General features: G+C 36.4%; 1 long non-coding RNA gene across 1 annotated transcript in view; it reads right to left on the reverse strand.

The window, feature by feature from the left end:
* LOC121102276 overlaps nt 1-13,110 on the reverse strand; it is a 157,894-nt gene that overhangs the window by 143,389 nt on the left and 1,395 nt on the right. Inside the window, exon 3 of the long non-coding RNA XR_005834349.1 lies at nt 2,107-2,221. This is a non-coding gene — a long non-coding RNA (uncharacterized LOC121102276). The remainder of the gene's footprint in view (nt 1-2,106; nt 2,222-13,110) is intronic.

Here is a 13,110-nt window from a genome sequence, read left to right on the forward strand (position 1 = left end):
AAATGGTTTATGGCAATAGTTTTGATTCTTTTAACAAATACTTATGTGTATCAGGTGCTGTGCTAGATTCTAGACACAAGGATATCTTTATTATTTTTCTGCACTAATTCTACATCACAAAAAAAATTCCCTATCAAACAAACAACAGAACTATTCATTTGTTTTTCCATTTTAAAGATTAATCAAAAACACATAAATTATAAGAAATCCTAAGAGGTAAAAAAATGACATAAATTTTAAGAAAGTTTTAAAGGTAAAAAATGAAACTTCAAAGACAGTTGAAGTTCTGAAACTCTGAATACAGTTGACATCTTTATTAGTCTATTCAGTATCATTGTGATATAAAAAATATATTATTCAGTTGCCTAAAAAGAATTATTAAAGATTAAAATAAATAATATATATGTGATCTCTCTTGGCTTTTAAAAATAATGACTTTTTTTCCAAAAAAAAATTCATGACTACTATTGTGAATCACTGGTGATACAAGGGCCCCAGATTAGGAACAATACTCTTAAAATAAAACAAAAACAAAACAAAACAAAAAAGTGTAGACACTAACTTATAAATCACATAAATCCTTACAGTATTGCTATTAAGTTTAAAGCTCACTTCTCCACTAAATCATTCTCTACCACTCTGATGAAGGGCCCCCAAATTTCTTATTTGCCATTTAATTCCCTACAGGAGTCAGATTGAGCCATCCTGACTCGATTTGAGCTCCACGTGAAGTTGCTTCTTCATCATATGACCTCAGGGTGACATTGGATATGCAGTATGCAGAATTAACTTAAGAATTAACATCTTTAGTATTCAAGTAGCTCATACCACTCACAAATTTCTAACAAAGAATAGCCTGTATTTTATACATTAGTTGAAAACCTAGCAGAAGTGTACACAGGACTAGCCAAGCACACAGTTGACCTTGTATCAGCAATGAATGCATGCTGAGCACCCTTCCCACTTTTCATATTTCCATCCTGCCCCCACACAGACAACCTCTGTTCAGATGAGCATTTTTACTAAATACTTCACCTCCCACAAAGCAATAGTGTATAAGATTTATATAATTAATGTTTGTAAGGGACTGTTAGAGCCTTGTCTGAAAGATGCCTTTGAAGAGGAAAGGATTGTTGATACTGTGATGTCCTGGATTTCTTATCCTTATCAAGACTGCTTCTATGAGGAAAAGCTACAGAAATGATAGATGGGACCACTTTTATTCAGCACAATTACAGGTGGCAAAACACTGCTGCAGGACTCAAGCAGGAATACGTCCTTTGGCGACATCAACAGTATACGCATATATCCTGTCAATCACTAAGAATGCAGGTACCATACTTTACAGACCAGGGATAATGTTAATTCCATCCTGCTTACAGTGTGCTTTGTACTGATAAAGTTCAAGGAGCTTTGCAAGCACCATAATTTAGCAAGGTGTGAAATGAAAGCTACATATAGGAAAATTGAGACATTTTGAAAAATTCAGACATTATCTTCATTCAGCCACTAACCAAGAAGGGTTGACATTCAGTTTCAGCGCTACAAGTGCTTTTCCCCACACGGACAATTTTTGTTGTTATTTAGGGAAGAAGGAAAAGGAAATTGACCTTCATTGAAAATACACAATGGACTACATATTGCAAAGAGGCTTCATGGTATTTATCTTATTTGATCTTTAAAACAACTCAGTGATGTATTTTTTACAGTTGAGCAAACTAAGTCTTAGAAGAAAAACAAATATAGCTACAATAACACAGGTTACTAAGTGACAGAGCCAAGAACTTAAGTCTGTATGATTCCAAAGCCATTGCTCTTTCCATTATATATACAACAGGGGAAGAATAAACACCACCAATCTAATACGGTTGACCCCTGAACAACATAGGGGTTGGGGTGCCAATCCCTAAATAGTCGAAAATTTGCATATAACTTTTGACTCTCCAAGAACATAACAACCAGTAGCCGGAAGCTGACCAGAAACCTTACCAGTAACAGTCAATTGGCACAAATTTTGTATATGTGTTATATACTATATGCTTACAATAAAGCAAGAGAAAAGAAAACATTATTACAAAAATCATAAGAAAGAGAAGATATACTTACAGTACTGTACCATATTCATAAAAAATAATCCACACATAAGTGGATCCGAACTGTCGAAACCCATGTTGTTCAAGGGTCAACTGTAGTTTCTTCTTCCACGAGCTTGTCCATACCTCTGCAAAGAATAGAAGAAACATAACTTTTTCAAATAAATTATTCTTAAATACCCACAAAGTTGTCTCATAACAAGCCAGCCTCATTTCTCTTTTCCATCCCTGACCTGTGGACTAACATCCACAGTTTAGCATTTGATTATTTACATTAAGTCTCTGTTTTAAAATAGTACCTGATTTATACCTATCCCTGCCAATCAGACACACAGACTACCTCCAACACTTCCACCATCAGTGGGCTCAGTAATGTCATTACTATGGTAGGAACTCCAAAAAGAAAGAAAATTAATGGGTCTATCAGTGAGAACAGAAATAATATGTGACAAAACAGGAATGCCTTCAGGTAGCTTGGATGTACAGGCAGACTCAAGGAGCTGGCCCTCAACCCAAAAATATGTTATTCTTCTATAGACGGAAATTTGAAAAAAAAAGACTTTGTTATACTATTGGAATTTGAAAAAATAGCAAATCATTTAAGTCTGCAAACATCCTTTTCCTAAAATACACATTCCTAATACGAGGGCTAAGAAGCATCTAACAGTCACAACTTAGGGACAATTCAGACTGTTTTTCCAATACCTCTATGAGATCAATTACATTGAGGAACTGTCCATTCTTCCTAGGAGAATGAAGATGGAAGTAACTAATTTTAAAGCATGGAGCAGCTTGAGAAAAGAAAGATTCAAGGAGCAAGGTACAATGCTGGGTTTGGGCCATTATGAAGGCACGCAGTACTAGTAACGGGGAGATGGGAATAAAGGAATGAAAGGTAGAAAGGCACATGAGAGGATGTTAAGAAGACATTAGAGGATTGGTTGTCTGGGTGGCTCAGTCGGTTAAGCGTCTGCTTTCAGCTCAGGTCATGATCCCAGGATCCTGGGATCCAGTCCAGTCCTGCATGGGGCTCCCTGCTCAGCAGGGAGTTGGCTTCTTCCTATGCCCTTCCCTGTGCCCACTCTCATGTGCACTCTCTCTTGCAAAAATAAATAAAGAAAATATTTAAAATTTAAAAAAGACATTAGAGGATGTACTTGAGAAGATGATTCTAAAGTTCTTCCAGAAGTATAAGCATTTGTTTTGTTTTTTTTTTAAGTAATCTGTACACCCAATATGGGGCTGGAACTTATAATTCTGAGACCAAGAGTCGCAAGCTCTACCAACTATATAAATAGTTGAGTGGATGCACAAAATGCAGTATTACATACAATGGACCATTAGTCAGCCATAAGATAGCATAGTTACGACACATACTACAACATGGATGAAAACATGCTAAGTGAAATAAGCCAGACATAAAAGTACAAATATTATGATTCCACTTATATAAAATATCTAGAAAAAGGCAAATTTATTGAGAGAGAAAGTAGAGTAGAAGTTACCAAGGGCTGGGGGAAGGGAGTTATAGGAAGCTATTATTTAATGGGCATGGAGTTTCTGTTTGAGGTGATGAAAAGTTTTAGAGATAGTGCTGATGGTTGCACAATATTGTGAATATAATTAATGCCACTGAATTGTACATTTAAAAATGGTTAAAATGGAAGATTTTGTTTTACGTTATACACGTTATACCACAATGAAAAAAATATTTAAAAAAAAAGAAGGAAGAAAGAAAAGACAAGTCAAGAAAAAATTAGAGAAAAAAGAAAGATGAATGAAATTAGCCCTTGCTTTACTATTAATTAAAATACATTGTTTTAAAATTATAATAATTAAAACAGTGAGATCCTGGCACAAAAACAGAGAAACAAGTAAATGGTATCAAATAGAAAGTCTATAAGCAGACCTGTTTATACAAATGAATTTGGTATGCAATGAAGAAGGAATAGAAGTCAGTGAAACGGGAATGTCTGAGCATCAACAGTCTGTCCTGAGACAACTAATGAGCCATTTAAAGGATGAAATCCCTCCTGGGGGCAGGAATTCTGCCTGCTTTGTGCACCAGTGATTTCCCAGACAAAAGCATGATACCTGGTCCTTCGTAGGCATGCAGTTAGTGTTTGGAATGAACTAAAATTCATTCCTACGTAAAAAATATACCAAAGTAAATTCTAGATTGAATAAAGATTGCTTCTGAGGAAAAAAAACATTAAATATTGATAAACTTGAAAAAGTAAAAACCTCTATACATGAACATCAAAGGTACATAAATAAGATTTAAGAGAAAATGACAAACTGAAATAAATATATATGTATATTTATATTTGAGACAAACAGTAAGTGCCTTGATTTATAATTAGCAGCTTTAACTCAATAATAAAAAAATACAACTACCTCAAGAGAAAAATTAAGTATATTAACAGTCACAAAAAATTATAAATAGCAAAAAGACTATGAAAAAAATCTAACATTATTAATAATAAAAAAACTAAAATTAAAATGAAAGATACTATTTCACCTATAAGGTTGGCAACTATTGAACTATCTAGTGTTGGTGATGATTCAGAAAAATGAATATTCTTACACACTGCTGGCAGAGATATAAATTGGTCCAACTATTATTAAAGGTAATTTGGCAGGAAATATCAAAAGTGATTACAACGTGAATACTGTTCGGTCACCTGATTCTATTCCCGATAATTTAGACTAAAAATAATTAAAACATGTGCATATTTTTCTACCTATAAGGTTTTTCTAAATTTCAGCATTGTTCATAATAGAAAAAAATTGTGAACGTTTAAATGCCCAATAAGAAACAGCTTAGTAAACTTATGATACATCTATACCAAAGACTACTACACTATCAGAAAAAAAAAATGATGTTATGGATTATTTAATGTAATGGAGGAAATGTTCACTACACTAATTTAAGTTTAAAAAGCAGTTTACCAAATAGTATTAGGCGAAATGATTTCATGTTTTGTGAAAATGAAAAAACATATAAAATTGGAGGGATAATCATCCTCATCACTAATGGCAATTGTCTGATTATAAGGTTAAATGGCAATTTAAATGTTACTGCTAACTCAATTTACTAATTTTTATGCAATAATCATGTATTGCTACTATAAGAGCAATAAAACATGCTTTCAATTTCAATAAAGAAACAAAAGGTAACAAGGACGTTGGTCCCCTACTCTCAGGACATACAATTAATTAGCTATAAAATCTGTCTCTTTTCATGTGTCAAGCATATTACTAAGCACTTGACACCCATTATTTTATTTGTTCCTTACCCTAATAAGACGGTGCTCAAGGCCATGTGGCTAGTGACAGAGTTGGAATGACCCCCTAGTGTCTGAAGTCAAAGCTTATATTTTTAACCACAAACATTCCTGTTGTGGAGTAGTTAGGCTTTTTGAAGGTAGAGCCTCAAAACAAACAAATAAACAAACAAGGAAACAAACAAACAAAACACACACACACACACACACACACACACACGCACCCAAAACCAAACCAAAACCAAAAGAACTACCAAGTATCACATAGTTGCTATGAGGTTTGGCACTCCAAACAACACTTATAAACGGTCTTTGGGAAACGAACTTTTCTCACACTGCATTGCTTCTACCTGTTTGCACTGGCCATATCTGTGCCACATGCATCAATTTGGGAGGCAATATCCAGTACTGGGTAAGAGCACTGGCCCGTTTTTGGATTTCCTGAGTCAAAAGTGACTCTACCACTTAATACCCATAAAACCTTGGGCAGTCATTTAACCTCACTGGGTCTGATTTGTCACCAGTAAAATAAAGATGGTGATCGTCCCACCTCAAGGAGTTCCGGTGAGGATTAAAGGGATGAATCCACATAGTGCTTTGTTAGCTAAGGGACACAAAGTAAGCACTTGCTGAAGAGCAGCTATTTCAATCATTAATGTATTCTCTGGATAGTAAGTTCCCCCCAAAATCCCATGTTACACTGCTTCTGAATTCCCTAAAGAGCTCACTAGATGATCGGTGGATTGAAGCTTAACGTAAGGTAATATCCGATGCCAAATCTCACCCTGTGAGTTTTCCACTCTGATTGAATAAGAGCCCTACCTTGTTAACCTTTGTTCACTAACAGGAGCTTTGTTTTATTCTTACCTGCAATGCAGTGACTAAAAGAAAATCACTATTTTAAGGCTGTCTTGCATTTCCTTCTCCAACATTACTGTTGTTGATTGATTGAATACTCAATATTTAAATGCAAGTTACTTTCACTTCCACAGGGCCTTTTCGGGGAAGAAGGTAACTTTATGAGTCTAAAAACAGTTAAAGGACACCTGAATTGTAACATCCCTAAACGTTTATGGCACCCTGTAGAAAAGTAACTGTTAACTTATTTTTCTCTCTTTCAGCAAGAAAGTAGCAGGAAGAATCAAGGCTCAATCTTTCAGTGCAAGTATTTAATCTGGGTAAATCTGAGGTAGCTTGCAGTGTTCATGTACCATAGGTTACTCGGAAGTCATTGAAGCTGAAAATCTCACTTTTAGAAAGTTCTCTTAATCCTTGAGAGTATAACCGTGTGCTGATTTTAATAATGATATGGCAGATTTTTAAACAAATCTGTAAATAACGATGTGCAAGTCATGGCCTAATTCTGTGAAATCTCCACAAAATAGACAGTGAAGATATTCTTCCATCTAAACTGGGTCATATTAAATAAACCCAAGAAACGTAATTAAATACTGTGAGTTTCCTGAAGGCCAAATTAACAGTCCTGACAATTCTCTTCCAGTGGCTAAAAGACTTCCACAGAGAAACATACGGTATCAAAAATTCCATTTAAAAAGACAAATTTTCCTGGAATTTTTCTTCTACTATAATATTTTCAATTCAAATTAGTGATGACAAAACAAGGAAGAAACATGATTGGATCAATCTAATTAATTACAGCTCTTTCAGGCAGGCAAGCTTCTCCATGATTTGGCTACAACCTAATTCATTTCCCCCAGACAACTCTCTCCCTTCTACCCACCTTTCCTCCAGATCCTTCAATCTAGCTAAGGATCACTTCTTTCCCTAAGAATGTCCTGCATCTTCAGCCTCTGTGCATCTTTGGAAATGCTGCTCCCTCTCCAAGAAAGTGTATTTAGGATTGTCACTCTTCCAGACATCTTTCAAGGCTCTGCTCAAATGCCACTTTTTCTCTTAATCCTACCATTGCACCAAAGGATAGATAAGGGGTTAGACAACGCTCCTCATAATGTTTGACAGCAATACAAAGACATCCCAATAAACATAATATCTAAATGAAAACTGTGCTTATTATGTAAGTGGAAATTGAAGACAAAAATCCTTGGTCACCCCCACTCATCCAACAGGGATTGGTGCCTCTAATCCTACACAAAAATGTTGGAACTACCACCGATGAAATCACCCTCTAAAAAGGAATTTTTCACTTTATGCCCACAGCATGCAGACTTCTTCTACTTTGGCCTTGAATAAATCCCATCTTGTGTAACAGTTCTTTGTGTTTAGACTCTTATATTATTTCTCCTGCTATTTCCAGAGAGTGGGAATTGGGTCTTATTCACCAGGCATATTACCCACACTGCTTAACAGGGAGCACTGCTCAAAGTAGGTATTTAATACTTCAGTGGCCTGGAAATGAGAACAAATTTAAGAGAGGCACAGTCCAAAATATCAGGCATGATTAATGAGTGAGTCTTACTACTTTCAAGTATACAAACTAACAATTCTGTCAGTGATCTCTGTTCATACTCTCTTTGGTTTCATTTTTAGATTATTTCCCTCACAGTTCTGCTAATTTAGACCCTGCTGTGACGTTCCCAACATAGTAGTTCTCAAACTCCATTTTTGAACGAGAACAGTATTTCACTGTTAAAATCAAAGTGTGGACATTCTTTTCCCAATTCACACAAAAACATAAAGTTATCATTAGAATTTTTCAATTTTAAATTTTGTTCACACCTTCATTATCACAGCTGGAATCTATGCAAACAAACATATAGTTAATTTATCAATATTTCATGGGTTCACATAAACAGAACATGATTTTTCAGGTGTTCTACCTGAACACCAGAGAGACTCACTCCCCCAACCCTTTAATATAACAATCTTATTCCCCCTGCACCAAGAGATCCAAAATACTAAAGTCTGCTTTTTCAAGGGTGTACATTTTAAAAATTGAAGAAACTGATTTAAAAATGTAGATGATAGAATAGACAAAAGATAAGGTATTTCAGTATCTAAAACAAAATTAAATATAATGAATGCAATTTTCAGAAATAGAGAAAATACAAAACCTACAAAATTTGCAAATTCCATGTTACAAATGGTGGTTTAATTATGCAATGCATTTTCCTCTGTGACTCGAACTACTGGTCTGTGCCAGATATTACCATAGCCTCCTATATACTAACAATCAAGTCATGTCAATATAAAAACGCTTGATTATTTTGTGCTTTTTATATCTATCTGTATATAGACACTTCTATCTACTTATAGATGGATAAACACTTAAGTGCCCGTAAACAACATTTGTATGGCTTTTCTATTTGCTATTAATATCTTGACCTATTTGCTATTAATATCTTGACCTATTAATGTTCCTGTTGAGACTATTCTAACAAAATTCTGATAGCCAGCCCTCACAAGTAAACTCTACAACGCTCTGAATTTTGATCCATGCATGATTCAATAATGCCCTAGGATTCTCAGATTAAAAGTGCTATGGAAACACCCTTATTATATATTCAAGATACAACTTTCTTACATATTCAAGGTACAGTACACAGCCCTTTCCATCCTGCAGCTGAACATGTTTCCTCTCTGCTAAGCACCATGACATTTTGTTTTCAAAGAGGATGCATTGCCTTGATGAATGTTGCAGTTCCTAAGAGAACTGCTATTTTTTTTAAAGTATTCATGTCCTAGAAATGGAATGAGCTATTACTTAAGACCAAAATCTATCTCTAAAAAATATATCTATCTCCAATGCCCACAATACATTATTATATTAAATTATTTTGAAGGCTATAGGCAGAAAAAATTTTAAGCTTCTGTGTTTTGCCTTTCAACCAATAGATCCCCAGAGTTAATTAAATTCGTATCTGCTAGAACCAGTATGCTCCTGTCTTGGCAGGGGGGGGGGGGCTTGCTATTTTTCTATGTTTCTCATAAAGCATGTACTTTGCAAAATAGGTTTGCAAAGCATGAGGGTCCAAAAATAGCCTGTTATTTTTTTCCCTCAGAAAATCTAAAATTAGCAACTTCTTATTTCCAATCTAGGAGAGTTCCCCTCCCCATAAAGTCATCTATCAATTTTAAAATAAACAGATAAGTGTATAAAATGTGCACACAACTAATAAAATTTCCAATGAAAGTGTCAAGGAAATATAGGCGTTCATTTGCATTCTAGCGGGAAATAATTTTACTTTTAAATTTTTCCACAGCATTTGATATTTCAGAAACCTATAGTGTTTCTCTCTTTCTTTCACTCTCATCAAATAATGCCAACCAACCAGCTCCAGAAATCTTTTATTTTTTTTTTCTAAAAAAGACCGGGCAGACACTTTCCTATGGAGAATCCAGATTTTTGTAACTTTTTGAGATACTGGTCCTATTTATGTCAATTAATTAAACTTGAGAGCTTACTAGATGGCTTATTCAGCTATTAGGAGATAAACTATTGTCTTCATTTATACGAATGCTGTTGTTCATGTTGTAATTAACACAGATACTTGGAAGAGAATTTTAGACAAAGAAAATAATTGTTTCAAATAAAATAAAAATTTTAAAGTCTGTGAACAAGCAGTCACGTAGTTCTTTTAGAATTCAGCTACTGGATAAAGTTTTTCTTTTTTGAAAAACAGATGTGCTTCCTCTTTTCTGGTTACAAGAATTAGAAAACTCACTATGTTTCTCTTTCTGACTTGGCTGCCAGGAAGCTCAGAGCTAAACTGAGTTCCCTGTTAACAGTAAATGCTTTCCTAGTTTTTAAATTCATGGTTGTTTATTGCTATTTTATTAGGTTAATGTATGTAAATTCTATATATGTGGAAAGAAGCAGGAAGTTCATTAATTTCAAAAAGAATTTCAGTTCAAACCACTTATTGTGCACCCACTGCCTGTCCAGCCCTACTCTGGAGGATGCAGATGTAATTAGTTAAAAGACTATTTTCATGAGACAAGTGAATATATCTAACTGTATCTTTAAAGAGGAAAAAAATCCAGTCAAACCAACTTCAAGAAAACAAAAATTTAAAAGAATCTCCTTGAAAGAAAAGCCTGCCAATATTAATTTAACCCTCACAAAGAAGTTGATAGAGTGAGTGTAGTTATCTTTTGACTGTGGCTTACAGGGATATGGAATACTAGTTACTTAATTATACAACCTTCTCCTGAAGGGTCCAGCAATAAAAGCAGCCTTCATTCTTGGGCATGTGCTAAGAAGTAATACGACCATTAATGAAATAAAAGCTTTTAAATAAATTACCCCTTAATAACAGATATCAATTTAAACATTCTAACTTTGAAGAAAGGAAGCTTGGGGTCTAAGATTTCCTACCTCCAAGTTCTTGATGTAACAAATAAGTAGCACCTATTGGGGTAAGCCAAGAAATATAATGCACTTTATGTGACCGGGCAAGAATAACTGTTAACTAGTAAAGCAGTTCCCTTTTATAGATGACTTCAGGGTTGGTGGGCCTACGTTTGCCCTTGCTTTCTGCTTTGTTTTACTTTACTGGCTTGCTAATATGTGTCCTGCCTTACATGACCCTAGGTTGGCCTGCCTTCTGCCAGCCTGATGTTGAGAAAGGTATTAAAATTTACAAGGATCTTGCCCTTGGCCTCCACTCTCAGGGTGCAGCTTTTTCACACACTTTAAAGCATTGCCAGCTCACAATAGCCTTGCAGTCAGGGAGGGCAGCCCAACAAAGCTGCCCACAGATGCACGTGCTTGTCACCTGCCCCAGCAATTGCAAATAGACTACCACTTCTCAGAGCAACCTGTTTGTCTTCCCTTTGCAAAGGAAAGCTCATAAATAATTATAATATGTGTTTCAGATAGGCCCAAAATTGGACTTCTCAATTTTAACTATGAGCACATAGGCTTCTCAGACTAACAGTCTTTACATAACAGTGCTGCCTATAATTTCACTGAGAACCAAGTTAAAACATTTTTTTAAGTGGTGTCATGCCTTCATGACTTTCTAAAAGAAGCCAAACATTGGAATGGCAGACAGTTTTTAAGTAATTGTAAGGAGCATCTCAAAGGATTCCGAGAAGGTACAAATAGCAAAGTGTGTGACAATTGATCTTGAAACATTAGAGTGCTCTAGTGAAGAAAAAAGCAGACCAAGATTTTTTTTTTTAATCCTAGGTTCCTTCCCTAAATGGTGCAAGGAGAATTTTAGAATTACTGCAAAGTAAGCACTTCATTAATTTGTGCAAGAAAACCCAAATTTTGTGGGACAATATAAAACTAGGTCAAGATAGCCAAACTTAGGAACATGGGTACAAAAATTGTAATTTAAACAGCTGCAAAATTCAATGGGTAGAAGAGTTGAGGAAGGAGAACAAGGCCATTGAGTCTGATGTTTCTAGATCTTGGCATTCGACATCTCTCTCACTCACATGCCTTTAAGTGAGCTAAATCACAAGCACAAAACATGGGCAAGATGACCAATTTCGGGAAGACGGCAGATTCCCTTCTCCTCCGTTCCCTTTAGATCCTCGTCCTGAGCTTTCTCTCCTAATGGCATTTCGTTTCTAGGATAGTCTCTCATATCTTTCGGTCTCATTATCTCATTGTACAAATCTTTGAAAAGGAAAAGAGCCGTGGTTTGCTGTGTGCGGACATCTTTTCTTCTGCCCGGGCTCTTAGTAAGCCTTCGACCAGCTTTCGCTGAAAAGGATGTCGCTGAGGGGCGATGAGGCTTGAAATCCCGCCGTTCTCTCATTCTCTTTCCTTTCTCTCCGCATAGGCCACCCCTCCATCCCCCTCTATCCCCGGACAATCCACAACCGTTTCTAAGTAAACCGGGGCGTTTCCTCCGTTTCTTCCTCTGACGGGAGAGTTACTTTCAGTGGAAGATAGATCAGACAAGACGCCTAACCAGGGGATAGGCAAATGGAATACTTGAGGGGAATAAAAGACCTAATTGAAAAATCCCATGCTGCCTATTGCGATTAAGTACTTTGCAGATAAGTGAGCATATTATTCTTTTGGTAGTGTTCAAAACACCGAGGTCTTTTGCCCTATGCATTTTTGTTTATTTAAAGGACTTAATATAGCGCTTACCATGTGCCGGCACTGTTCCAAACACTTTTTAAAATATGACCCTCTTTTCTTAAAAAAAAATTTTAAGCGACATTAAATCCGCGTGTGCTTTTCGAACGTCCCTGCTGTATTTTTCTTTATAACACGTTACAGCAGTTAAGTCTTCAAAGACAAATATGGAAAAATTATAACCAGTTGCTAGTTTATTGCAAGCAAACGAGTTCCCTCTTTGCAATTTTTCACAATTATAGTAATCAAATTCACTAATATAGTGAGAATGAACTCTTAATTTTTTTCAGTGACGATCTCAGATTTTGCCTCCGGCATTTGGAAGCGCGGGTTAATTTGCTCGCGTGGCAAACGTTAATTGCACTTGTAGGCATTCACTTTCAGAAAAACGTGCAGCCCTCACTGAAAGTTGTTAAGATTGAATTCGCGCCAAGCCTGGTGCAGCTCATCCACCTGTGGCCCAAGCCGACTGGCCATTGGCACATCCTCCTTGGAGGTGGGGCGGGCAACCCGCCCGTCGGGCTCTGCACTGCAGGGCTACGGGAATCGGGAGCGCGTGGCGTCGGGGGAGGTCGGAGCCGGTAGGAAGCCGCCGGCTCAGCTCCGCTCAGCGCGCCCAGCTCGCCAGCGCCGCAGAAGAGCAGAGGCCCTCGCGAGCTGGGCACCCACCCTGAGGCAGGGAGCCGAGTTGGGGGTCACCACCCCCCCC

This window comes from Ursus maritimus, unplaced genomic scaffold, assembly GCF_017311325.1.
Source record: "Ursus maritimus isolate PB19 unplaced genomic scaffold, ASM1731132v1 scaffold_13, whole genome shotgun sequence".
In the NCBI taxonomy this organism is placed as follows: Eukaryota; Metazoa; Chordata; class Mammalia; order Carnivora; family Ursidae; genus Ursus; species Ursus maritimus.